The sequence below is a fragment of the Ranitomeya variabilis genome, chromosome 6 (genome assembly GCF_051348905.1).
Source record: "Ranitomeya variabilis isolate aRanVar5 chromosome 6, aRanVar5.hap1, whole genome shotgun sequence".
Classification (NCBI taxonomy): domain Eukaryota; kingdom Metazoa; phylum Chordata; class Amphibia; order Anura; family Dendrobatidae; genus Ranitomeya; species Ranitomeya variabilis.
In genome coordinates, this window is record NC_135237.1 from 267,869,949 (window position 1) to 267,894,508 (window position 24,560).

Here is a 24,560-nt window from a genome sequence, read left to right on the forward strand (position 1 = left end):
ACAGAGAGAGACCCAGTGGAATAAAACCGTAAGGCCGTCGGTATTATGCACAACTAAGAAGGATATTTAGCTCTAAAGGAGAATCCGTTTTTGTGGAAGGAAAAGAAGTCTTTGAAGTTGTATTATGAATCTGATATTGTTAGCCCAAAAATGGGGAAAATATTCTCAATTATAGGTTTTTCTAAGGTGTTCTGGTATGTGAATTGTGTGATGAAGGTTTCGTAGAAATTAATTAAGTCTAAGAACTGCTGTATTTTGTGTCTGTGTTTGTCTTTGGAATATCCGATGGGCGGGGGGAGTCATACAGCTGCGTTATGGCTTTCTTCTGTGCTGAGGAATGCTCTGATTTTTCTTATCTGTTTCTGAAAAGGGAGGGGGCGCGCTTCGCGTAGCTGCGCTCTTGAGTCTCTCTGTGTTTTCTTGGTGTAGATTACGCGCTGATAATTTTGTGTTTTGTTTAAGGCGACAATATTGTTTGAAGTACAAAGAAATATAATCTGGAAAATTGAAAGTGAAATCTAGTGTCTAGTTTTAGAAGGAAATTTGTAAGTGATTGGTAAAAGCAAGTTGAGTGGTTGATATATAGCAAATTGAGGATCAACAGAGAAAATGAATTCTGATTGTTTTTTGCTACGTTGAAAAATGAAAGCTGTCTACTCCTATGATAAAGTCTGGATGTTTTGTGGTGCAGGAAGGTATTGAGAAAGCGTTTGAGAATAATGTGTCAGAAAGACAAACAATTAAAAATGATGATCTGGAACAGGGGGTCTCCCTGCTTGATGATAAGGTCCCTCCCCAGCCCCATGTCAATTCTCAGATCAAGAGCTTGTTTTAATTAGAGTAGATGACAGACCCAATAAATATACTCTTATAAAACCTATCCCTGTGGGACCTTTCCCTGAAGTTACTGCTCAGTTCGTAATCTCTCCCTCATGTCCGGTAAATTTACTGGGGGCAGATTTATTATCACAGTTCCGCTCCAGAATACAATTCCAAGATGATGGTCAGATGGTCCTTGCGTTATATAACTCCTATGCAGATGAATATAATGAGATCTGTATCCTACATGCCCTTCCCACAGTTATGATGGTCCTGATAGACCCAGATTCTCCCCCAATAATGCCTGTAGAACCAGTAAAAGTGTTTCTCAAACCTGGTGCCCCTTTTTCTAAAGTCCATCAATACCCTTTGAAACATGATCAGGAGCAGTGCCTCAAGGGGCAAATACAAATGTTATTCAATAATGGTGCCCTGGTACCCTGTGTTTCCCCATGTAACACGCCCTTGTTTCCCGTTAAGAAAAAGACCCCACCCGGCCAACCCCCTGTGTACCGGCTGGTACAAGATCTACAGGCATTTAATGCAGTTACTGTTCCAGAAACTCCGGTGGTGCCTAAGCCACATACTCTTTTGTCCCAGATATCTCAGGATGCTGCTTGGTTCATGGTTATCGATCTTGCCAATGTCTTCTTCAGCATTCCATTACACCCAGATTGCCAGTTTCTGTTTGCATTCACTTATCAGGGATGACAATTGACGCGGACAGCTATGCCACAGGGGGCCCAAAAAGAAGTCCCAATCAGTTTGCAAAAAATATGGGAGAGTGTCTTTTGCCCTGGCAATTAGAACACCCCTATGTCACGCTGCTTCAGTATGTGGATAATCTTTTGTTGTGTGCACAGACAGAGCAGGAAGCCATTGTTGCCACTGTTAGTTTTCTCAAGTATCTGGCAGATCTGAACTGTCGGGTTTCGGCCTCGAGATTTCGGTTCTGCCTTGGTCAAGTGATATTTTTGGGTCACTGTCTCCTTCAGGGTGTCAGACACCTCACAAAAAAAAGAAAAATAGCCGTCAGCTCCCTTCCTTTACCAAAAGATGAGACTGAACTCCAGCGTTTTCTTGGACTATGTACTTATTGTTGTCAGTGGATACCGGACGCATCCCGTATAATGCAACCTTTCTACAATGCCCTGAAAGACGGTTCAAGATATGCTGATGATTTTGGCAGATTCCACCCGGATACGCTGTTACTACGGAAGATACTGTAGTGCACGGAGCTGCACTCCCTCCCTCACTGTCAGCACAAGTAGAAGTAGAACTTCAGGCCCTGTCTACTGCATGTGTTCTGGCCAAAGACAGGTGGGCTAATATATACACGGACTCACAGTATGCATTTGGTATTGCTCATGATTTAGGAGCCCTATGGGCCAATCGAGGGTCTCCAGTGAAGAATGCTGAAGCTGTTAAAACCCTCATGGACTCAATCAAATTACCCACTGATGGTCCATACCCCACACGATGTATATAGTATCCCTAACCAAGTATAATCTAGCCACATGTCCATGACCAGACAGCTGCGACTTCGGTGTGCTATTCTCATGCCTACTAATGTGACTTTGAAAAGGTGCACTGTCCTAAACCCCGCTACTCTTCTCCTAGTACCTATGGATCCAAAGGGGGGAGGAGTAGGTGACATGAAAAAGGACACTCTTTTTCTTTTTCTTTCTAAAATGGATCCAGGGGAACAAGATTAGGTTTCCAAACCATATGATTGTCTAGAATTGATGTCTCAGGAAACGGCTGGTCTCTAGTGTGTCTATTCTAATGCTGATTTTGAGCTTTTTGTAGATGGATCCCGTCACCAAGATGACCAAGGACGCTTCTGTACCGGATATGCTGTGGTCTCAGAACATGAGGTAATCAAGGCAGAGTCAATGCCAGCTCATATGTCTGCACAAGAAGCAGAGCTCACAGAAACGTGCAAACTAGCAGAAGGTAAGACTGTAAATATCTACACTGATTCCAGGTATGCTTTTGGCATTATACACGGTTATGGGCCTATCTGGAGAGCCAGGGCTTTCCTGACAGCAAATGGCCACCCCTTTAAACGTGCTGAGGCAGTCCAGCAACTTATGAATGCACTACAGTTTCCCACCCAAGCAGGCATCATAAAGGTAAAGGCACATACCAAAGGCACTGATGGACGGACAAAAGGCTAACGCACTGGCAGACCAGGCTGCCAAGAAAGCAGCAAGCACTCCTGTGGCCTCTAGAGTACATCACCTAGACACCCCACCATCTCCACTTGTGTTGAAAGACATCTTAGCCCAGTTACAAGAACAGGCAAGTAAGGAGGAGAAAAATAGGTGGCAAAGGATAGGGGCTTGCTCTGATACCGTCACTGGGCTATGGGGGAGGGGTGAAAAGGTCTGCCTACCACAGGTACTGTACCCAATGATGGCACAGGTTCTGCACGGGAATGTGCAACACTCGAAGACGACCATGTGTGACACCCTACAGAAACAATGGATTGCCCCCGAGTTTTCCACCTGCGCAGAAAGGCAAGTACAGAGCTGCATGATATGTGCCACACATAATCAGAGTAGGACAGTGAAAACCCCATCCAAGCACACTCCCCGGCCCTTTAACCAATTCCAGAGACTGCAGATTGATTATATTCAGTTACCCAGGGTAGGGACATATGAGTATGTGTTGGTCTGCATTGATTTATTTTCAGGTTGGCCAGAAGCCTACCCAGTTGCCAAAGCTACGGCTAAGACAACGGCGAAGAAACTGATGGCTGAGATCATATGCAGGTATGGAGTTCCTGAAGTCATTGAAAGCGATCAGGGTTCCCATTTTACTGGAGAGATCATGTCAGAGGTAATGGCAGCACTGGGGGTAAGTCAAGCATTGCATACTCCATCCGCAGAGTAGTGGAAGAGTGGAGAGACTAAATGGAACTCTTAAGCTTAAAATCCAGAAGGCAATGACAGAGACTGGTAAACCATGGACAGAATGCCTTCCTCTAGCTTTGTTTTCAGTAAGATATACCCCAAACAGGAAGACAGGACTGTCACCGTATGAGATTCTGTTTGGCAGGAGCCCCAATCTTGAATGTTTCTTTCCACAACAGTTGCAGCTCAAGTACCAGGACTTGACTAGCTATGTGCAGGCCTTACATGGACACTTTGCCAAAGTGCATTTAACTGTCTTCAGTTCTCTTCCAGACCCAGACAAGGTTCCTGGACACCATCCCTTTGTGCCAGGAGACCTGGTGTATGTGAAAAAGTTTGTGTGCAGAGATTGTCTCCAGACAAGATTTGAAGGACCCCACATGGTGATCCTGGTCACCCCCACTGCAGTAAAACTTGAAGGAAAGAGCACCTGGATCCACGCCTCACACTGTAAAAGAGACCGAACCAGTGTTTAGTCACAGTAGTGACTGAAGGGAAATGTTGCTGTTGTTTTTGATCCTGGGACCAGGGGCCATCCTCGCCCCTACCTCTTCGGCCCCTATTGTAAATAAGAATTCTGGCCCCACTATTCTCTGGGTAAACCTGACAGCCCCGGTGAATATCTGGCGATTTGATTTCTGTGATGTAGTCAAGTGCCTTGAGACTGGACGGGTGGTAGAGGGGATCATCCAGTTTTATATATGTGTTACCAGAAATGACAACAATAACTGTTATTATTGGTCAGATGCTGCCTGGAATACGGGAGATGATTGGGGATATAAATCTAGTGAAGCCATGTTCTCTAAGGATAGGATGGGTAGGAGTCTTCGTGAGAGAATGCATCTAACAGCCTTTCCGCAACCACTTAGGGGCTGTAAATGGGGTAAAAGTTGTCACCCCCTCCTCCTAAATCTCGAAAGCCCCCAATCTGCTGACCTGCAGACATTTGTACTGGGAAGGCATTATAATTATGTATTTAGTAGTGGATACCATGGGAATTTAGGCCCAGGTGAGCGTTTGCAAAATGTAGTCAATGAAGTGATCCCCATTCCAGGTCTCAGTTGGCAAGAGGTTTTCTCCATAGAAACACAAACAGCCCCAAGGAAAAATCTATGGTTAGAATGGGTGAGATACAATGTAAGAGTCCAGAATATCTCTGTAGGATGTATTGCTTGTGCTGCTGCGAATACACATCTCTACACACATGCATTGCTTTTTCCTGATGACAACACCACTGCCTGTGTCATGAATTTGTTGAAAGGTTTGAAGTCCACTGATTGCCCAGATTATGTCCCACTAATTCATAAGGAACCTAGACTAAAGGTCCCAGGAGAAGTAACCGTATTAGCTGACAATTACACCTGCTATAATTCCCATGACACCACAGGTATACCAGTAGGGATCTTCAAGACAAGTTTCTGCAAAGAGAACAGTTCTCTAGATACTGATTTGCTAATTAAACATACACAATATATGTACACCAAAGATACCTGATGAACCTACCAGAAAGAGGAGAAGTCTCGATCAGCTCCACATGAGTTATGAAGAAGATCCACTAGTATATATATTGATGCCATTGGAGTGCCAAGGGGGGTGCCTGACCAGTTTAAAGCCCAGAACCAGATTTATGCCGGCATTGCTTCTATAATCCCACAGGTGCAGATTAATAAAAATGTTGAATGGATCAAATATATATATTACAGTGAACAAAGATTTGTCAATTATAGCTGTGATGCCTTCCAGGGTATAGTTGAGGATTTGGGCCCTAACACTTGTATGACCCGTGCTGCAACCCGACCTAAGAGAATTACACTGAATCCAGTCCAGACAAGATCACATGTAGTGATATAAGAAGCTGACACAGGATTGTGGTTGGTGGATAGTGGAGACATTAACTTTTGGGAGTAGGCTGACAGTAATCCTTTTGGGAAGGAGCTGTAGACCAGCATGTCATGTCGCCCCCACCACCAGAGAACCAACCACATCAGGTGGGGCAAGACAGATACAGGAGTATTATCCCTGGAGGCCCTCTGACTAGCTAGCTATGCAAAAACAATTGGCTGACCCTGAGAACCAACCTTTCTCATTTTACAAACAAATAATGACAATATGATAGATGTATAAGTACACCTGGGCAGGCCTAGGTAGTTAGTGAAAGCAATCTCGACTGGCACCTTCCTCAATCAAGAAGTAGACCCACCAGAGTACGATGGTACTGATCCAGGGGAGATCCCTAAGTATGTCCCCCTCAAGAGAGTAGACAAAAACCCCCATTCTCAGATGATGCTAAGAGATTTAGTTTAGGGACAGTGGGAGAACTCCATGTGAGGTTAGTGAAGGGTTCAGCTACCTGGAGGCCTCTAGCTAGGGGAGAGTTTCTGAGGTGTCTGGATGAAGAAATCCACCTCCCCTTTTCCCATCACATGGACAGTCTCGAAGGATCTTTCTTTAAGGGAAAAACTTAGTGTTTAGGGGGGATTGTCAAGGTGACAATATATTTTCTTATATACTTTTTGTACAGCTATATCTTAGACTGTGAAATAATAAGATTTTTCCCTCGCTTGTAGATATTAATGAAACTGTATTTAAAATGGCTGGTAACATGGCACCAGTCATGTGAAGACCAGTACCCCTCGAGCTTAGAGCTCGGGATAGTATCTCTGATGCTGGACAATAATTAACAAAATTTATCTAGGGGGGAATGTGAAGGAACAAATTATGAAAGGTTCTCCATTTTGTGCTAGATTCTCCATTTTGTGTTTTTGACTCCATTTTCTTGTTGCTTAAAGATAAATTCTGTTATTTAATTAGGTAAAAGGTTACAGCTGCCATGAAGTAACTTTATCTTTTTGTTCACAAGCCTGGTATGCAACTAGGCTATGTTTCATAATTGGTATAAAGACCTTGAGTTTTCTGTCTCGAGCCAGATAATAGATTCGGGGGTGTATCACTATACAAGACTGAGGCATCTGTTAGAAAAACATATACTATGCCAAAAAGACATGACTATATCTGTAGTTTCCATTTTTTCCTGTATCCTCATGGGTTAAGTTTTTCCTGCATTCTTATAGGTTAAGAACTGTGAGCGTGTTCTTATGCTGATTGGTTGAAGTATAATTTCTGTGACAATGAAAACTCATATACAAAATAAATGGGGGCCAGAGATCAGCTCGATCCCCCATACAGAGACACATGTCTCCGTCTGGTCATTTTCAGTTGCCGGCAACACCTTGTATATTAATTTGGTAATCACTGGGTTAACCGTGAAGGATCAATTTAAATCCTCCCTCAACACAGCTAGCAGTACCGGGCCCCAACTGGCGGTGTTGGAGCCCGGGCTCTGCAGGGGGAGCAGAGTGTAGGCCGAAGCCTAATTGAACCAATTTCAAAGGTAACCTTTAACCCCCCCTCAGGGGTTACAAAGTAGAAGAGCCACAGCTTATGCAGCAGTAGTGCTGCACAAGTCAAAGGTTGCTCTTTTAATTTTTCTCCTTGCACACGCTGAATGAAACACGTATAACATTTAGCCCTTTACACAGTCAAACTGGGTTGGAGGCGCGAGTTCCCTTCGTAATGAGACGCAGCACAGATGTCAAGAATCCCACCTTGGTGCTGGGTGCAGCCTCCTGAGCGTTGTTATTTGCTGTACAGGAGTCTGCGCTGTCGTGTTATCCCCTGGCCTACCGCTGTTAGCGCTGCCCATCTTCTGACATCATTTAATGTCGGCCGGTGCGGTTCGCGATGACCATGAATCCCAGCCCCGCAGTGTCTTAACATTGTTAAAACACTGCGGGGCTGGGATTCATGGCCTGGCGCAGCACATATGTTCGCCTCTCACACTCGGGTCCTCACACCCGCTTCAGACTGTGCGGCGTCAGCTGATCCCTTATTGCATGCCGCGGCCATGAAGCCGCACAGTCTGAGGAAGGCGGAAGGAGATGAGGGACAGGCGAACATATGCACTGCTCATGCCCATCAATCACACCCTCGCAGTCAAAATAAATAAGACACCGAGGGGCGTTGTGTCGGGCAGGGCTGCCGCAGAGGCGCAGCCAGCCAAACAATGATGCCAGAAGACGGGCAGCGCTACCAAGGGGGTTGCAGCGTGTCATTACAAAGGAAAGTCACATCTCCGGGACGGTTAAATGGTCACACAGAGGACACATTTTAGACGTGTTTTCAGTTCCACATGTGCGAGGAGGTGTGAAACCTACAAACGCCTGGGGGAGGGGGGACAGGTTCCCTTCAATTTCAGTTCTTGTGTCTGCGTGGCTTTTGCAGGACACGATGCCGGCTACACAGCAGGGGAACAGCTGGCGGTGCTGAACCCCACTGACACATTGGCTGGTGTTTTTCTCTGTGCAGCTAGCAGTACCGGGCCCCAACTGGCGGTGTTAGAGCCCAGGGTCAGCAGGAGGAGGAGAGGGAGCAGAGTGTAGGCCGAAGCCTGCAGTGGCGGCAGCTTTGGGTCTGTTGTGTCTGCGTGGCAGTTGCAGGACACGTTGCCGGCTGCACAGCAGGGGAACAGCTGGCGGTGCTGAACCCCACTGACACATTGGCTGGTGTTTTTCTCTGTGCAGCTAGCAGTACCGGGCCCCAACTGGCGCTGTTGGAGCCCGGGCTCTGCAGGGGGAGCAGAGTGTAGGCCGAAGCCTAATTGAACCAATTTCAAAGGTAACCTTTAACCCCCCCTCAGGGGTTACAAAGTAGAAGAGCCACAGCGTGCTGCACAAGTCAAAGGTTGCTCTTTTAATTTTTCTCCTTGCACACGCTGAATGAAACACGTATAACATTTAGGCCCTTACACAGTCAAACTGATTTTGATGCGTGAGTTCCCTTCGTAAACAGACGCAGTACAGCTGGCAAAAATGCCACCTTGGTGCTTTGCGCGGCCTCCTGAGCATCGTTATTTGTTGCACAGGAGTCTGCGCTTTTGTGTTATCCCTTGGCCTTGCGCTGTTAGCGCTGCCCATCCTCTGACATCATTTAATGTCGGCCGGTGCGGTTCGCGATGACCATGAATCCCAGCCCCGCAGTGTCTTAACATTGTTAAAACAATGCGGGGCTGGGATTCATGGCCTGGCGCAGTACATATGTTCGCCTCTCGCTTGGGTTCTTACACCCGCTTCAGACTATGCGGCGTCAGCTGATCCCTTATTGCATGCCGCGGCCATGAAGACGCACAGTGCGAAGAAGGCAGAAGGAGATGAGGGACAGGCGAAGAAATGCACCGTTCATGCTCATCAATCACACCCTCGCAGTCCAAATAAATAAGACACCGAGGGGCGTTGTGTGGGGCAAGGCGGCCGCAGATGCGCAGGCAGCCAAACAATGATGCCAGAAGACGGGCAGCGCTACCAAGGAGCTTGTTGCGTGTCAATACAAAGGAAAATCACACCTGAGGGACGTTTTAATGGTCGCAGAGGACTCATTTTAGACGTGTTCAGTTCAACATGGGCAAGGAGAATATGTTTATGAGCCACCTTGCACACATGCAGCATTACTGTCGTACAAGGCGGCTGTAAAACGTAAAAACGCCTGGGGGAGGGGGGACAGGTTTCCTTCAATTTCAGTTCTTGTGTCTGCGTGGCTGTTGCAGGACACGTTGCCGGCTACACAGCAGGGGAACAGCTGGCGGTGCTGAACCCCACTGACACATTGGCTGGTGTTTGGCTCTGTGCAGCCAGCACATCTGGGCCCCAACTGGCGGTGTTAGAGCCCAGGGTCAGCAGGAGGAGGAGAGGGAGCAGAGTGTAGGCCGAAGCCTGCACTGTAGCAAGTTGAAAGGGAAACTTTAACCCCCCCCCCCCAAGCGTTTGTAGCTGAAAGAGCCATCGTGTACAGCACTAATGCTGGAAAAGGTAAACTTAGCTCTTTTAATTATGGTCCTTGCACATGCTGAACCTAACACTTATGAAAAGTGTCCCCTCCTACCGTGATACCGTCCGGTAGGTGGAACTTTCCTTTGTGATGTGACGCAGCACAGCCGTCATTCTTACCCCCTTGGCGCCGTGCGCCGCCTCCTCAGCGTTGTTTGAATCAGTCCCGGAGCCTGCGCTGTTAGGTTAGCCCTTGGCCATGCACACATTTTGCGCTGCCCGTCTTCTGACATCATTTGGTGTCAGGCTGGCTGCGCCTGTGCGGCCGCGCTGGCCGAGAGCCCGCCTCGCAGTGTCTTCTGATTTAATCCCACTGGGGGCCTGAGATCCATGGACATGCGCAGTGCATATCCTCACCTCTCACTCCCCTCCCTACGGCTTCTTCAGACTGTGCGGTGTCACGGCCGTGGTATGCTATTAGGGACCAGCTGACACCGCACAGTCTGAAGAAGCCGTAGGGAGATGAGTGAGAGGTGGAGGTTCAGATATGCACTGCGCATGTCCATGGATCTCAGGCCCCCAGTGGGATTAAATCAGAAGACACTGCGAGGCGGGCTCTTGGCCAGCACGGCCGCACAGGCGCAGCCAGCCTGACACCGAATGATGTCAGAAGACGGGCAGCGCAAAATGTGTGCATGGCCAAGGGCTAACCTAACAGCGAAGGCTCCGGGACTGATTAAAACAACGCTGAGGAGGCGGCGCATGGCGCCAAGGGGGTAAGAATGACGGCTGTGCTGCGTCACATCACAAAGGAAAGTTCCACCAACCGGACGGTATCAAGGTAGGAGGGGACACTTTTCATAAGTGTTAGGTTCAGCATGTGCAAGGAGCACCACGAAAAGAGGCACTTTTTCCCTTTGCATCATTACTGCTGCACAAGGTGGCTCCTTCAGTATCAAACGCCTGGGGGGGGGGACAGGTTCCCTTAAATTTAACTTGTTGTGCCTGCGTGGCGGTCGCAGTACACGTTGCCGTATACACAGCAGGGGAACAGCTGGCGGTGCTAAACCCCACTAACACATTGGCGAGGTGTTTGGCTCTGTGCGGACAGCACTTCTGGACAACAACTAGCGGTGTTGGAGCCCAGGGACAGGTGGAGGAGGAGGAGGTGGAGGAGGTAGGAGGGATTGCCACACACACAGCTGGGGAACAGCAGACGTTACTGAACCCCAATAACAGAGGAGGGACTGTTGGGACTGTGCGGACAGCACTTCTGGACGGCAACTAGTGGTGTTGGAGCCCAGGGACAGGTGGAGGAGGAGGAGGTGGAGGAGGTAGGAGGGATTTCCACACACACAGCTGGGGAACAGCAGACGTTACTGAACCCCAATAACAGAGGAGGGACTGTTGGGACTGTGCGGACAGCACTTCTGGACGGCAACTAGTGGTGTTGGAGCCCAGGGACAGGTGGAGGAGGAGGAGGTGGAGGAGGTAGGAGGGATTGCCACACACACAGCTGGGGAACAGCAGACGTTACTAAACCCCAATAACAGAGGAGGGACTGTTGGGACTGTGCGGACAGCACTTCTGGACGGCAACTAGCGGTGTTGAAGCCCAGGGACCGGTGGAGGAGGAGGAAGTGGAGGAGGTAGGAGGAGGTAGGAGGGATTGCCACACACACAGCAGGGGAACAGCTGACGTTACTGAACCCCAATAACAGAGGAGGGACTGTAGGGACTGTGCGGACAGCACTTCTGGACGGCAACTAGCGGTGTTGGAGCCCAGGGACAGGTGGAGGAGGAGGAGGTGGAGGGATTGCCACACACACAGCTGGGGAACAGCTGACGTTACTGAACCCCAATAACAGAGGAGGGACTGTAGGGACTGTGCGGACAGCACTTCTGGACGGCAACTAGCGGTGTTGGAGCCCAGGGACAGGTGGAGGAGGAGGAGGAGGAGGTGGAGGAGGTAGGAGGGATTGCCACACACACAGCTGGGGAACAGCAGACGTTACTGAACCCCAATAACAGAGGAGGGACTGTTGGGACTGTGCGGACAGCACTTCTGGACGGCAACTAGCGGTGTTGGAGCCCAGGGACCGGTGGAGGAGGAGGAAGTGGAGGAGGTAGGAGGAGGTAGGAGGGATTGCCACACACACAGCAGGGGAACAGCTGACTTTACTGAACCCCAATAACAGAGGAGGGACTGTAGGGACTGTGCGGACAGCACTTCTGGACGGCAACTAGCGGTGTTGGAGCCCAGGGACAGGTGGAGGAGGAGGTGGAGGAGGTAGGAGGAGGTAGGAGGGATTGCCACACACACAGCTGGGGAACAGCTGACGTTACTGAACCCCAATAACAGAGGAGGGACTCTAGGGACTGTGCGGACAGCACTTCTGGACGGCAACTAGCGGTGTTGGAGCCCAGGGACAGGTGGAGGAGGAGGAGGTGGAGGAGGTAGGAGGAGGTAGGAGGGATTGCCACACACACAGCTGGGGAACAGCTGACGTTACTGAACCCCAATAACAGAGGAGGGACTGTTGGGACTGTGCGGACAGCACTTCTGGACGGCAACTAGCGGTGTTGGAGCCCAGGGACAGGTGGAGGAGGAGGAGGTGGAGGAGGTAGGAGGGATTGCCACACACACAGCTGGGGAACAGCAGACGTTACTGAACCCCAATAACAGCGGAGGGACTGTTGGGACTGTGCGGACAGCACTTCTGGACGGCAACTAGCGGTGTTGGAGCCCAGGGACCGGTGGAGGAGGAGGAAGTGGAGGAGGTAGGAGGAGGTAGGAGGGATTGCCACACACACAGCAGGGGAACAGCTGACGTTACTGAACCCCAATAACAGAGGAGGGACTGTAGGGACTGTGCGGACAGCACTTCTGGACGGCAACTAGCGGTGTTGGAGCCCAGGGACAGGTGGAGGAGGAGGAGGTGGAGGAGGTAGGAGGAGGTAGGAGGGATTGCCACACACACAGCTGGGGAACAGCTGACGTTACTGAACCCCAATAACAGAGGAGGGACTGTTGGGACTGTGCGGACAGCACTTCTGGACGGCAACTAGCGGTGTTGGAGCCCAGGGACAGGTGGAGGAGGAGGAGGTGGAGGAGGTAGGAGGGATTGCCACACACACAGCTGGGGAACAGCAGACGTTACTGAACCCCAATAACAGAGGAGGGACTGTTGGGACTGTGCGGACAGCACTTCTGGACGGCAACTAGCGGTGTTGGAGCCCAGGGACCGGTGGAGGAGGTGGAGGAGGTAGGAGGAGGTAGGAGGGATTGCCACACACACAGCAGGGGAACAGCTGATGTTACTGAACCCCAATAACAGAGGAGGGACTGAAGGGACTGTGCGGACAGCACTTCTGGACGGCAACTAGCGGTGTTGGAGCCCAGGGACAGGTGGAGGAGGAGGAGGTGGAGGAGATAGGAGGGATTGCCACACACACAGCTGGGGAACAGCTGACGTTACTGATCCCCAATAACAGAGGAGCGACTGTTGGGACTGTGCGAACAGCACTTCTGGACGGCAACTAGCGGTGTTGGAGCCCAGGGACAGGTGGAAAAGCAGAGGAACACAATGTAGGCCGAAGCCTGATTGGAGAAAGTCGAAAGGGAACCTTTAACCCCCCCCCCCCAAGGCGTTTGTGGCTGAAAGAGCCAGCTTGTGCAGCACAATAGATGCAAAAGGAAAAGGTGGCTCTTTTCATTATGCTCCTTGCAAACACAGAACTAAACACTTATAAAATGTGTCCCCTGAAACCGTGAGACCGTCCCGGAGGTGGGACTTTCCTTCATAATATGACGCAGCACAGCCGTCATTCTTACCCCCCCGGCGCCGTGCCCCGGCTCCTCAGCGTTGTTTGATTCCGTCCCGGAGCCTGCGCTGTTATGTTATCCCGTGGCCAGGCACACTTAGCGCTGCCCGTCTTCTGACATCATTTGGTGTCAGGATGGCTGCGCCTGTGCGGCCGCGCTGGTCGAGAGCCCGCCTCGCAGTGTCGTCTAATGTTATCCCACCGCGGGCCTGGGATCCGTGGCCATGCGCAGTGCATATCCTCGCCTCTCACTCCCCTCCCTACGGCTTCTTAAGACTGTGCGGTGTCACGGCCGTGGCATGCTATTAGGGACCAGCTGACACCGCACAGTCTGAAGAAGCCGTAGGGAGATGAGTGAGAGGTGGAGGTTCAGATATGCACTGCACATGTCCATGGATCTCAGGCCCCCAGTGGGATTAAATCAGAAGACACTGCGAGGCGGGCTCTCGGCCAGCGCGGCCGCACAGGCGCAGCCATCCTGACACCAAATGATGTCAGAAGACAGGCAGCGCTAAGTGTGCCTGGCCACGGGATAACATAACAGCGCAGGCTCCGGGACGGAATCAAACAACGCTGAGGAGCCGGGGCACGGCGCCAAGGGGGTAGGAATGACGGCTGTGCTGCGTCATATTACGAAGGAAAGTCCCACCTCCGGGACGGTTTTACGGTATCAGTGGACACATTTTGTAAGTGTTAAGTTCTGCGTGTGCAAGGAGCTAAACAAAAATAGCTACCTTTTCCTTGTGCAGCATTACTGCTGCACAAGGTGGCTCTTTCAGTAACAAACGCCTTGGGGGGGGGGGGACAGATTCCCTTACATTTCAGTTGTTGTGTCAGCGTGGCGGTCGCAGGACACATTGCCGGCTACACAGCTGGGGATCAGCTGACGTTACTGAAACCCAATAACACTGGGTCGTATGTTTTGACTGTGCAGACGGCACTTCTGAGCCTCAACTGGCGGTGTTGGAGCCCAGGAATTTAAGTTCAGGTGGTAGAAAGATGAACACAACAGGAGACCTGGATAACGTAGACAGTGACCTAATTATTTAATCAGGAAGAGGAGTGGCAAATTCCTGCGAGATCCAGGCCTTGTTCATTTTCAGGAAAGTAAGCCGGTCAACGTTATCGGAGGATAGTCGCATGCGACGGTCAGTTAGTACACCACCTGCAGCACTAAAGACACGTTCCGATAATACACTGGCCGCAGGGCAAGACAGCACCTCCAATGCATACTGGCTTAGCTCTGGCCATGTATCCAGCTTTGAGACCCAAAACTTGAAAAGTGAAGAGCCGTCTGGGAGTACAGCAAGAGGGCAAGACATGTAGTCTGTAACCATCTGACGGAACCGTTGCCTCCTGCTGACTGGAGCCGTCTGTGATGGTGTAGACTTTTTTGGCGGGCACAGAAAACTGTGCCACAGTTGGGCCATACTGGTCTTGCCTTGGGCAGAGGCACTGCTTCTGCTCCCTCTTTGTGCAGAGCCAGTGCAGCGCCCCAGAGTCCTGGTCGTTGCAGTACTGTGGCTCCGCCACTATGGGGAGCTATGGTGCGTCCGATGGCACTGAAGGAGTTCATCTGATCAGGTATCACAGACACCAATACATTTCACAGCTGGGCCTCCGGGGGGAGCTAAGGGTGCTATTCATTAGGCCACTCCCCACCATAGTGGGTAAACTGGGGGTCAGGCAGGAAGTTAGATCAGAAAGCTGACTGGGTTGGAACCAGGCAACACCTTGTGGCAGAGGGTGTTGTGGGGGAAGATACAGTAGGGTCTCTGTCAGGGGTGGGATCCTGACAGAGGCTTGGCAACGAGAAAGAACGAACAGGGACCGCGCCTGCTCCGGGTAGCGGCGGTGCCCAAGAAAGGACTAGAAGCGAGATAGATTGTGCTGAGTGAGAAACGAGATCAAGCGATAGGAGAATACCAGTAGGGGTCGTGCTGTAAGACCGGAGCAACATCCTACTGAGGCGCATTTCCGGTGGCCGGAACGCCGAGGGAGTGGAATAGCATACAGCTTCAAGCCATACTCCAAACAGCGGCAGGACAGTCAGTCTCAGGCGGGCTGTCTAACACATATCACCTATGAAGTCTTGGGAGGCAATTGCGGGAGAGGGGCGTCTCTAGGGTCCTGGAAGAACTCCAGGCCTATCCGACAAACGGGTGCCGTTCTAACTGTAACATCAGGAAGGGACGGAAGATTAGAAGAACATCACTTAATCGAGTTGTGAGGGAACTTAAGAAACAGGCACAACGGTTGTGGGGTACTTTCCGTAAGCATAGCAGGGAAGGACTACAACACATAGCGCTAAGAAGGAAGGCACCGATTTCCACCTGTGAAGTGAACTCTGAAGGTGCCATTGGACCGGCCGGACTTGCGCAGCCTGGTGAACCATATTCTGGACTGAGGACTCAGAGATCTCCAGTAAAGAGGTAAAGAGACTGCAACCTGGTGTCCTCGTTATTTACCGCGACCTGCACCCCACAACTGCACCGTTACAACACCACTATTTGCACCGGACGTCCCCCACTGACAGACAGGGCCACGGACCGGGTCTAGCCACCGTGACAACCCCAAGACTGAAACTCAGAGGCCCGGCTCCGGGTACCCCTCAGCCCTGTGGCGGTGTGGGGGCGCTCCAAACTTGGCGTCACGAACAGGATCTACTTAAGCCTGAAGAATCAGGTCATGTGTGCCTTGGAATTGTGATTTATCGTGCTTTGACTGTGCTTTATTACAAAGACTGTGTGCTGTGCCATTTGCCGCCAAAAATCCGCCGCCATTACAGCGCTGAGGAGAGCGCAGGAAGAGAAGAGGGGCGTGAGGTGGGCGTAGACAAGCTGGAGAGCGCGAACAACAATGGCCGCCCAGTCCAAATATTTCTGTGTCTTGAGGACGTGTCCGTCAACAGCTGAGGTCCGCCTCCTGATCCTGTTTGGAGGGTGGAGACCATGGAGACGGGGCCGCCCACGAAAGAGACCGCGGGAAGAAGAAGCGGGAGCGGAGACAAAGATGGCAGCGCCAGAAACCCCGCATGAGAAAGATCGGGCGCGGAGAGAGGTTGGGCAGCCCGATGTAGCCCGGGGTACGCCGTCACCGTGGGAGCTGACCCTTGCCGGGCCAACGGTGGGCCGACCTCCCCGGCCGCCGTCGGAAGAAAGCATGGCCGCGGCAGAGGCCCGGCAGATTGCTGCCCGCCTGGAGGCCGACGCCCGCGTGATTGCTAGGCTGGGCCAGCCCACAGAGATCTGCCTGGTTCCAGTGCCCCCTGCTTCTCCCAACCTGGCCGCGGCTAAAGGTGCGCCGCAGGCATCGGGCCTAAAGATCACGCCTGAGGCCGAACACCTGCGGCGCTTGATGGCTGCATGGCGAACCCGACCTCGGCCGGCCGTGCAGGTGGACCTGACCCCCACCGCGGAGGTTCCCTCATCCCACTGGGGGGTCGTGGTTTCTTTTAACCCCCAATATGGACGCGGGGTTATCCAGGAAATCGGGGAGCCGCTACAAATCCACGTGGATCGGGAAGAGGTGGAGCCCTGCAGCGGAAGATTCCCCCGCGACCTAGAACCCGGTGACGCGGTGACCTACACCAGATGGAGGAGGGCTACGGGAGAGGCTGGCTGGGTAGCGTGGGGCGTGCAGCGATGTACTGCCTTCCAGGCTGCTGCCGGAACACCGGAGGAAGATGATCCCGTGGGGAAAGCAGCAGAGCCCGGCCCCGCGGAACCTCGAGAAGCCCGGTCTCGCTGTGCCCCGGAGGGACGTGTGCGTCTGCCAGTGAGAAGGGCCTCCCGGCGAGGGATTTTATCACTGCTGGGACCGGAACGGCGTCCTGGCTCACCAGTGCGATCTGTTGGCCTGGTGAGACCGGATAGGAGACCACCACAGTAAGATTTTACTGCATTTCTTTTACTGTAAATAGTTACTGTTTTATTGCTTTTATGTTGCTGATAAACCCGTTCAGGGTAAACTCTTAAAGGGATCCCTTTGTTGACCCGGGATCCCTATTGTTTGTTTTTGTTACCAAAAGTTTTGCACAAGTTTTAAAAAAACTGCTGAATCATGAACAGTGCATGATCCGAACTCTTTTGTATATAGTTTACACCTTATTAAAGGCGCTCCCTACTGGTTTTACTTAAACAAGGACTCTTTGCGAAGATACCGCACTGGAACCTTTGATGAGTATGGACTGGTAGCTTGAGAAGATGTGCTACCTCACAGAGATTTGGTCCCCTCTTAAAGGGGATGTTCATTTGTTGCACGTAAATGGTGATATTGCTTTAAGACCGGTAGCAATAATGTCAATGGAAGAAAATGCTGATAATATTTATATGAGAAAAGTTATATGTGTATGCAATTAGTTAAATGTAAAGAAATGCTGATGATGTTTTCGGAAAGAAGAAAGTGAAAGGTAATAGAAGGATGCAGTGGACCCGTAGAGGTAGATGTGGTGTCCAGCATGCATAGTAGGGAGCAAGTTTAACATTATGAAAAGAAGATAGTTAATAATGTTGGTAAGAAAAAGAAGGGGGGGATAGAAGGTAGACCCTGCGTTCCCCATTGAAAGTTAATAATGTGTTACTAAGGACAGAAAGTGAACCCGTAGGGGTTAGTGAATGAGTCCTTCTAGGAGCCAAGTAGAGCCGGCTCAGTGTTCTCAAACTGAAAGAAAAAGTTATGTTCTATACTGTGTATAGTAGTTGAAAAGGCAGTAGGCCCTGGCTGAACGGGGCGGTCCTGTAACAGAAAGGAGAGGCAGTAGGTCTGGTGCCGATAGGACAGGCGGTCCTGCAGATCCAAAGTAGGAGAATGAAAAAGTTAAAGTGCCTTATAATGTGATTATAGGAAGGTCTTTAGTGGATTTAGAGTGTGAGTCCTTAAAGGCAATGTTAAATTATTGTTCAACAATTTTGCACTTAGTAGAATACCCGGTTGGGTAACAGGAGTTATTTATAGCCTGTAATTTATAATGTTAACCATGTTTGTAACGTTTAAGTGTCCTCACCTCCCATAAAGGGAAGCCTGTTCAAGTATACTTATTGTTTTGCACTCAACAAAATTGTATGTCTTTTTGCTAACTTGTATTGTTGTTTTCTTCCCAGTCCCGGAGTACTGTGTTTAACCAGGGGGGAGTGCAGCGCCCCAGAGTCCTGGTCGTTGCAGTACTGTGGCTCCGCCACTATGGGGAGCTATGGTGCGTCCGATGGCACTAAAGGAGTTCATCTGATCAGGTATCACAGACACCAATACATTTCACAGCTGGGCCTCCGGGGGGAGCTAAGGGTGCTATTCATTAGGCCACTCCCCACCATAGTGGGTAAACTGGGGGTCAGGCAGGAAGTTAGATCAGAAAGCTGACTGGGTTGGAACCAGGCAACACCTTGTGGCAGAGGGTGTTGTGGGGGAAGATACAGTAGGGTCTCTGTCAGGGGTGGGATCCTGACAGAGGCTTGGCAACGAGAAAGAACGAACAGGGACCGCGCCTGTTTAAAATGCGCGCGTGTCCTGCCTCCCGTGACGTCACGGCTTGTCATTGGTCGCGTCGCCCATGTGACCGCAACGCAACCAATCACAACGCCGGAACGTAATTTTAAAATCCTGAAGGACCTAAAATTACGTCACGGCTTGCTGTGATTGGTCGCGTCGCGGTCACATGGGCGGCGCGCGACCAATCACAAGCCGGGACTTCAAGTAAGGAAGTTAAAGCGCGAATTTTAAGCAAACAACGCTGCCGGTTCCCTCGCTGAAGTCCAGGCTGCGTCGGAGAGGTGAGTATAGCAATATTTTTTATTTTAATTCTTTATTTTACACATTAATGTTGTTTCGATACCGATACCCGATACCACAAAAGTATCGGATCTCGGTATCGGAATTCCGATACAGCAAATATCGGCCGATACCCGATACTTGCGGTATCGGAATGCTCAACACTAACTAGCAGCACTTCTCTCAGTTGGAATGGAGAAGATGATGGAATTCACCAGTGTGTCTTGGTACTCCCGCATTTTTCGCTCCCGGTTCAACGGTGTGATGAGGCTTTCTACGTTGTCCCGGTAGCGAGGATCGAGGAGGGTGAACACCCAATAATCAGACATGTTGAGAATGTGGGCGATGCGGCGGTCGTTTCTCAGGCACTGCAGCATGTAATCCACCATGTGCTGCAGACTGCCAACTGCCCAAGAAACGCTGTCCCCTGCTGGAGGCGTGATCTCTGCCTGCTCGTCATCACCCCACCCTCGCTGTACACACTGAGTACTGGACAATTGTGTAACTCCCTCCTCTGGACGGATGTCTTCCTCCTCCATTGACTCCTCCTCATCCTCCTCACAAACTGTCCCCTGCCTACGCGTTTGTGAGGAACCACGTGGCGCTGACTGTCCAGAAGATGATGGAAATGCTGAATCCTCATCCTCCACCTCTTCCACAACATCATCCCTTAGCGCTTGCAGTGATTTTTCAAGCAGGCAGATAAGGGGGACAGTCATGCTGACTAGTGCATCATCTGCACTCGCCATCCGCGTGGAATAATCAAAGGGACGCAAAACCTGGCAGACGTCATTCATAGTGGCCCACTCTGTGGTTGTGAAGTCTGTACGGCGCTGAGTGCGACTTCTTTGCGCCTGAAGCAGCTGGTACTCCATTACAGCTTGCTGCTGCTCACACAACCGCTCCAACATATGTAACGTGGAATTCCACCTGGTAGGTAGGTCACATATGATGCGATGTTCCGGCAGGCGGTGTCGGCGCTGCAGAGCCGCAATGCGCGCTTTTGCCGTGCTGGAACGCCGCAAGTGAGCACACTCTAGGCGGACCTTGTGCAGCAGTGCATCAAGATCCGGATAGTCCCTCAAAAAACTCTGCACGACCAAATTGAGCACATGTGCCAGACATGGGATGTGAGTGAGGTTGCCGAGGCCCAGAGCTGCCACCAGATTTCGGCCATTATCACACACTACCATGCCTGGCTGGAGATTCGCTGGCACAAACCACACATCGCTCTCCTGCTTGATGGCATTCCAGAGCTCCTGCGCTGTGTGGCTTCGATTCCCCAAATAAATTAATTTCAAGACGGCCTGTTGACGTTTGGCCACGGCTGTGCTCATGTCGGTCGTAACAGGTAAACGTTCATCACGGGTCCATGTGGAGGTGGACTGTGACGGCTCCTGCAGTGATGATTCTGAGGAACTGGTGTAAGAGGAGGAGTCAATGCGTACAGAATGGATTCCTGCAATCCTTGGAGTGGGCAGGACACATCCTGCGCCACTCGCACGATCTGTACCCGGCTCAACGACATTAACCCAATGGGCAGTGAGGGAAAGGTATCGCCCCTGTCCATGTTGACTGGTCCACGCATCGGTGGTGAGGTGGACCTTGCTACTGACGGCGTTCAGTAGCGCGTGTTTTATGTGTCCCTCCACATGCTTGTGCAGGGCAGGGACGGCTTGCCTGCTGAAGTAAAAGCGGCTGGGCACATTGTACTGTGGGACTGCCAATGACATCAAGTCACGGAAGCTGTCAGTCTCCACCAGCCTGAATGACAGCATTTCCAGTGACAGAAGTTTGGCAATGCCTGCAGTCAGAGCCTGTGCTCGTGGGTGGTTTGACGAGAAAGGCCGCCTTTTCTCCCATGCCTGTACTACCGATGGCTGTAGACTGGGCTGGGAGTGTGTGGATGACTGGGAAAGTGGTGCTGCGGGTGGAATTACAGCGGGTCTCTGGACAACAGGGCCAGAGGTTCTTCCACGGCGATCCTGGGAGGAAACCGAACCAGCTGCGTGTGAGCTGGAGGAAGAGGCAACATGAGCTGAAGAGGTGGTAGCTGCCGCTGTTGGTTGGCCTAGCTCTTCAGTGTGTTTTTCTAACTCCGCCGGGTGCCTGGTGCGCACATGTTTCCACATGTTGGAGGTATTGAGGTTGCTGACATTTCGACCTCTTTTGACTTTTTGATGACACACCTTGCATCTGACATAGCAAATGTCATCTGCAACTGTGTCAAAAAAGGACCAGGCACTGCAAGTCTTGGGAGCGCCCTTTTTGGCTTTTGGAAGAGACATGCTCCTAACGGGTGCCAAAGCGGAGGCTGCAGGATCCGCAGTCTTCCCCCTCCCTTTCCCTCTTTGGGCCGTACGGGGAATCTCTTCCTCAGAGCTGCTCCCACCAGCTTCCTGTCCCTCACGCCAAGATGGGTCAAGGACCTCATCATCTACACTATCCTCTGCCCCCAACTGCTCCTCCTGGGTAGTCTCAGCAGCAGAGCACGCACCAGTAAGTGGCACCTGAGTGTCATCATCAGCTGATGCGGCCTGCGATGTGGTGACCGGAGCCACTGGCCCACCCGCCTCTTCAGAGGAAGAGAGAAAAAGCTGTTGGGCATCACTGCACCCTGCCTCTTCTTCCATTTCTCCAATGCTGCTTGGCTGGCCCCCTGTTTCCAAGCCAAGAGATTCAGAGAACAGAAGTAGAGACGGCTCCTGTCCTGGGCTCTCTGTCTGCCTGGGCAATTTGGCAGGTGGTGAAGAGACAGATGGCTGCTCTCCAGTGCTCTGTGTCTGAGAGGATGTGGCACTAATTGAAGTTGATGCATTAGCTGCCATCCATCCGACAACGGCTTCAATTTGTTCTTCACGCAGCAGCGGTGTACGGCGCTCTGCGACAAAGCTGCGCATGAATGACTGTTCCCTTGTGAAAGTGGGTGCTGATGAGTCACCGGTGCCCGCAGCAGGCACAGAATCCCCACGTCCCCTCCCTGCTCCGCGCCCACGCCCACGCCCACGTGCCTTACTCACTGCCTTCTTCATCTTGGTTGACTGATAAAGATAAGCAGAAAAGTACTAACGGCTTTGTGTGCTTATTCCTGAACAACTCCTCCTAACAGGTATAAGAAACACTAATTTTCTAAAGTGTGGACTAGACTTTAATATGAGCTAATGTGGCCTACACAAATGTAAAGTGGTGTCACTGGTGTGTTTGGTGAACTTTATTATTTATTTATTTTTTGGGGGCTGAACTGACAACAGATAGAGCTGCAGTCACACGGAGACCGTGCAGACAGCCGTAAACGGCGCTGCAAGGCCCAAAAACCCTCCTCTATGTTATCCTATGTAGTGTTTTTCCACAAATTAGCTGGAGACGGGTGGAAAGACACTAATAGGAATTTTTTGAAAAAATGTGCAGCAGCCTGCACTACTTAAAACAAAATGAAAATTGATTTTGCGGTATGACGCAGTGAAGAACCCTGAGCTGGAGACAACCAGGCTATGGCTGCTCACAGACTACAGGGCGAGCTGCAGTCACACGGAGACCGTGCAGACAGCCGTAAACGGCGCTGCAAGGCCCAAAAACCCTCCTCTACGTTATCCTATGTAGTGTTTTTCCACAAATTAGCTGGAGACGGGTGGAAAGACACTAATAGGATTTTTTGTTAAAAATTAGCAGCAGACTACACTACTTGGAAAAAAAAAAAAAAAAAAGAACAGTATGAGGCAATGAACCACCCTCCCTGAACTGAATACAACCAGCTATGGATGGCCTATGTGGCTGCACTCAGACTAGAGTGTGGGCTGCACTCACACACACACACACACACAGACCTTGCAGATCGCTGTGAAAACAGCGCTACAAGGCAAAAGCAAGGTGAATAGTAGGTGAACACAGCGGTTGCTAAATTAGCCTTTGGAAAGCACAAAGAAGCAAATCGCTATCTCTAAACTGGCCCTCAGTCAGCAAACAGCGTCCTGTCACTAACTGAATTCACTGCAGAATGATCGCAAAATGGCGCCAGCGACTTTTAAACTGCATCATGACATCATTTCAGCAGCCAATCACAGCCATGCCAGTAGTTTCATGCCCTCCATGCTGAACAGGATGTGCCCACACTTGGAATCATTCTCATTGGCTGAATTTGTGCATTTTGAATCTGGGAACTTCCGATTCCGGTATCCGATACGCGGCAAGTATCGGAATCCCGGTATCGGAATTCCGATACCGCAAGTATCGGCCGATACCCGATACTTGCGGTATCGGAATGCTCAACACTAATCGGGACTGATACCCTGAGGAATTTCCGATAGTCTCTGTGGATGGGGACGTGATAGTAGGCATCCTTTAGGTCCAGAACAGTCATGAAACAGTCCGTAAACAGCATTTTACAGATATTTTTATGGTTTCCATCTTGAAGGTTTAAACCTTCAACAATGTGTTCAGTTTCTTTATATTTATGATTGTCCTGAACATTCCATCTGGCTTTTCCCTTAAGAACAGAGGGGAGTAGAATCTTTCACCTTTTTCCCAGTAAGGGACCTCTTGAAGGACTGCTTTTCCTATCAGACAAAGATCCTCCTGCTCTAAGGCCAGTTGTTCTTCGTTTGAAGATCTTCGGGGTGTCACTATGACATTTGGACGGGAAGATAAGAGGAATTGAAATTTTAGACCTGATTATATTAGGACTATGATCCAAGAGCTGTTGGATATCTTTTCCCAGGCCCGGAGAAAAAGAGATAACCTGTTCCCACCTGGGGAAAACCCTCATTGGGATGTCTTCTTGCTGTCATTGGGAGGCCTGCTGAACAAGAACTGCTTGGTTTTCTCCATTCTATCGTTCCACTTATCCTGGTTCCTGGAGGGCTTCTTCTGGATAAATCTCCTACTCTGAAAGGATTTCCAATAATTTTTATCCCCCGCTTTATCTAAAATATCATCAAGTGTTTGCCCAAACAAGAATTCACCCTTACAAGCAATGGAGCATAGCCTTGACTTTGTTTGGAGATCTCCTTGCCAACATTTAAGCCAGAGGGCTCGCCGGGCTGCATTAGAAAAGACTGCCAATCTGGCTGTCAGCCTAACCAAGTCTGCCAAGAAAGCAGCAGCCCCTTTCATTACTGGGATGGAGTTTAGTATAGCGTCCCTAGAGATTTTCTCTCTCAGCTGTGATCCCAGCTGGTCTAGCCAGACCATCAGTGATCTGGCCATACAAGTGGCAGCTACCATAGGTTTTAGTCCCCCCCGGTGGCCTCCCATGAACCCTTCAGGAAGGTATCTGTTTTTTTGTCCATGGGATCCTTCAATACCCCCAGGTCCTCAAGGGGAAGGGAAAACTTTTTTTAAACTTTAGCAACTGCCACATATAACTTTGGTGCCTTCTTCCAAAATGAACATGCCGAGTCATCGAATGGATATTTCCT

The 24,560-nt window shown here is 50.6% G+C and overlaps 1 long non-coding RNA gene across 1 annotated transcript in view; it reads left to right on the plus strand.

Moving 5' to 3' along the window:
• Positions 1–410: 410 nt before the first annotated feature.
• The window catches only part of LOC143782298 (uncharacterized), a 906,302-nt gene continuing 882,152 nt past the window's right edge, over positions 411–24,560 (plus strand). The window contains exon 1 of the long non-coding RNA XR_013216923.1: positions 411–787. This is a non-coding gene — a long non-coding RNA (uncharacterized LOC143782298). The remainder of the gene's footprint in view (positions 788–24,560) is intronic.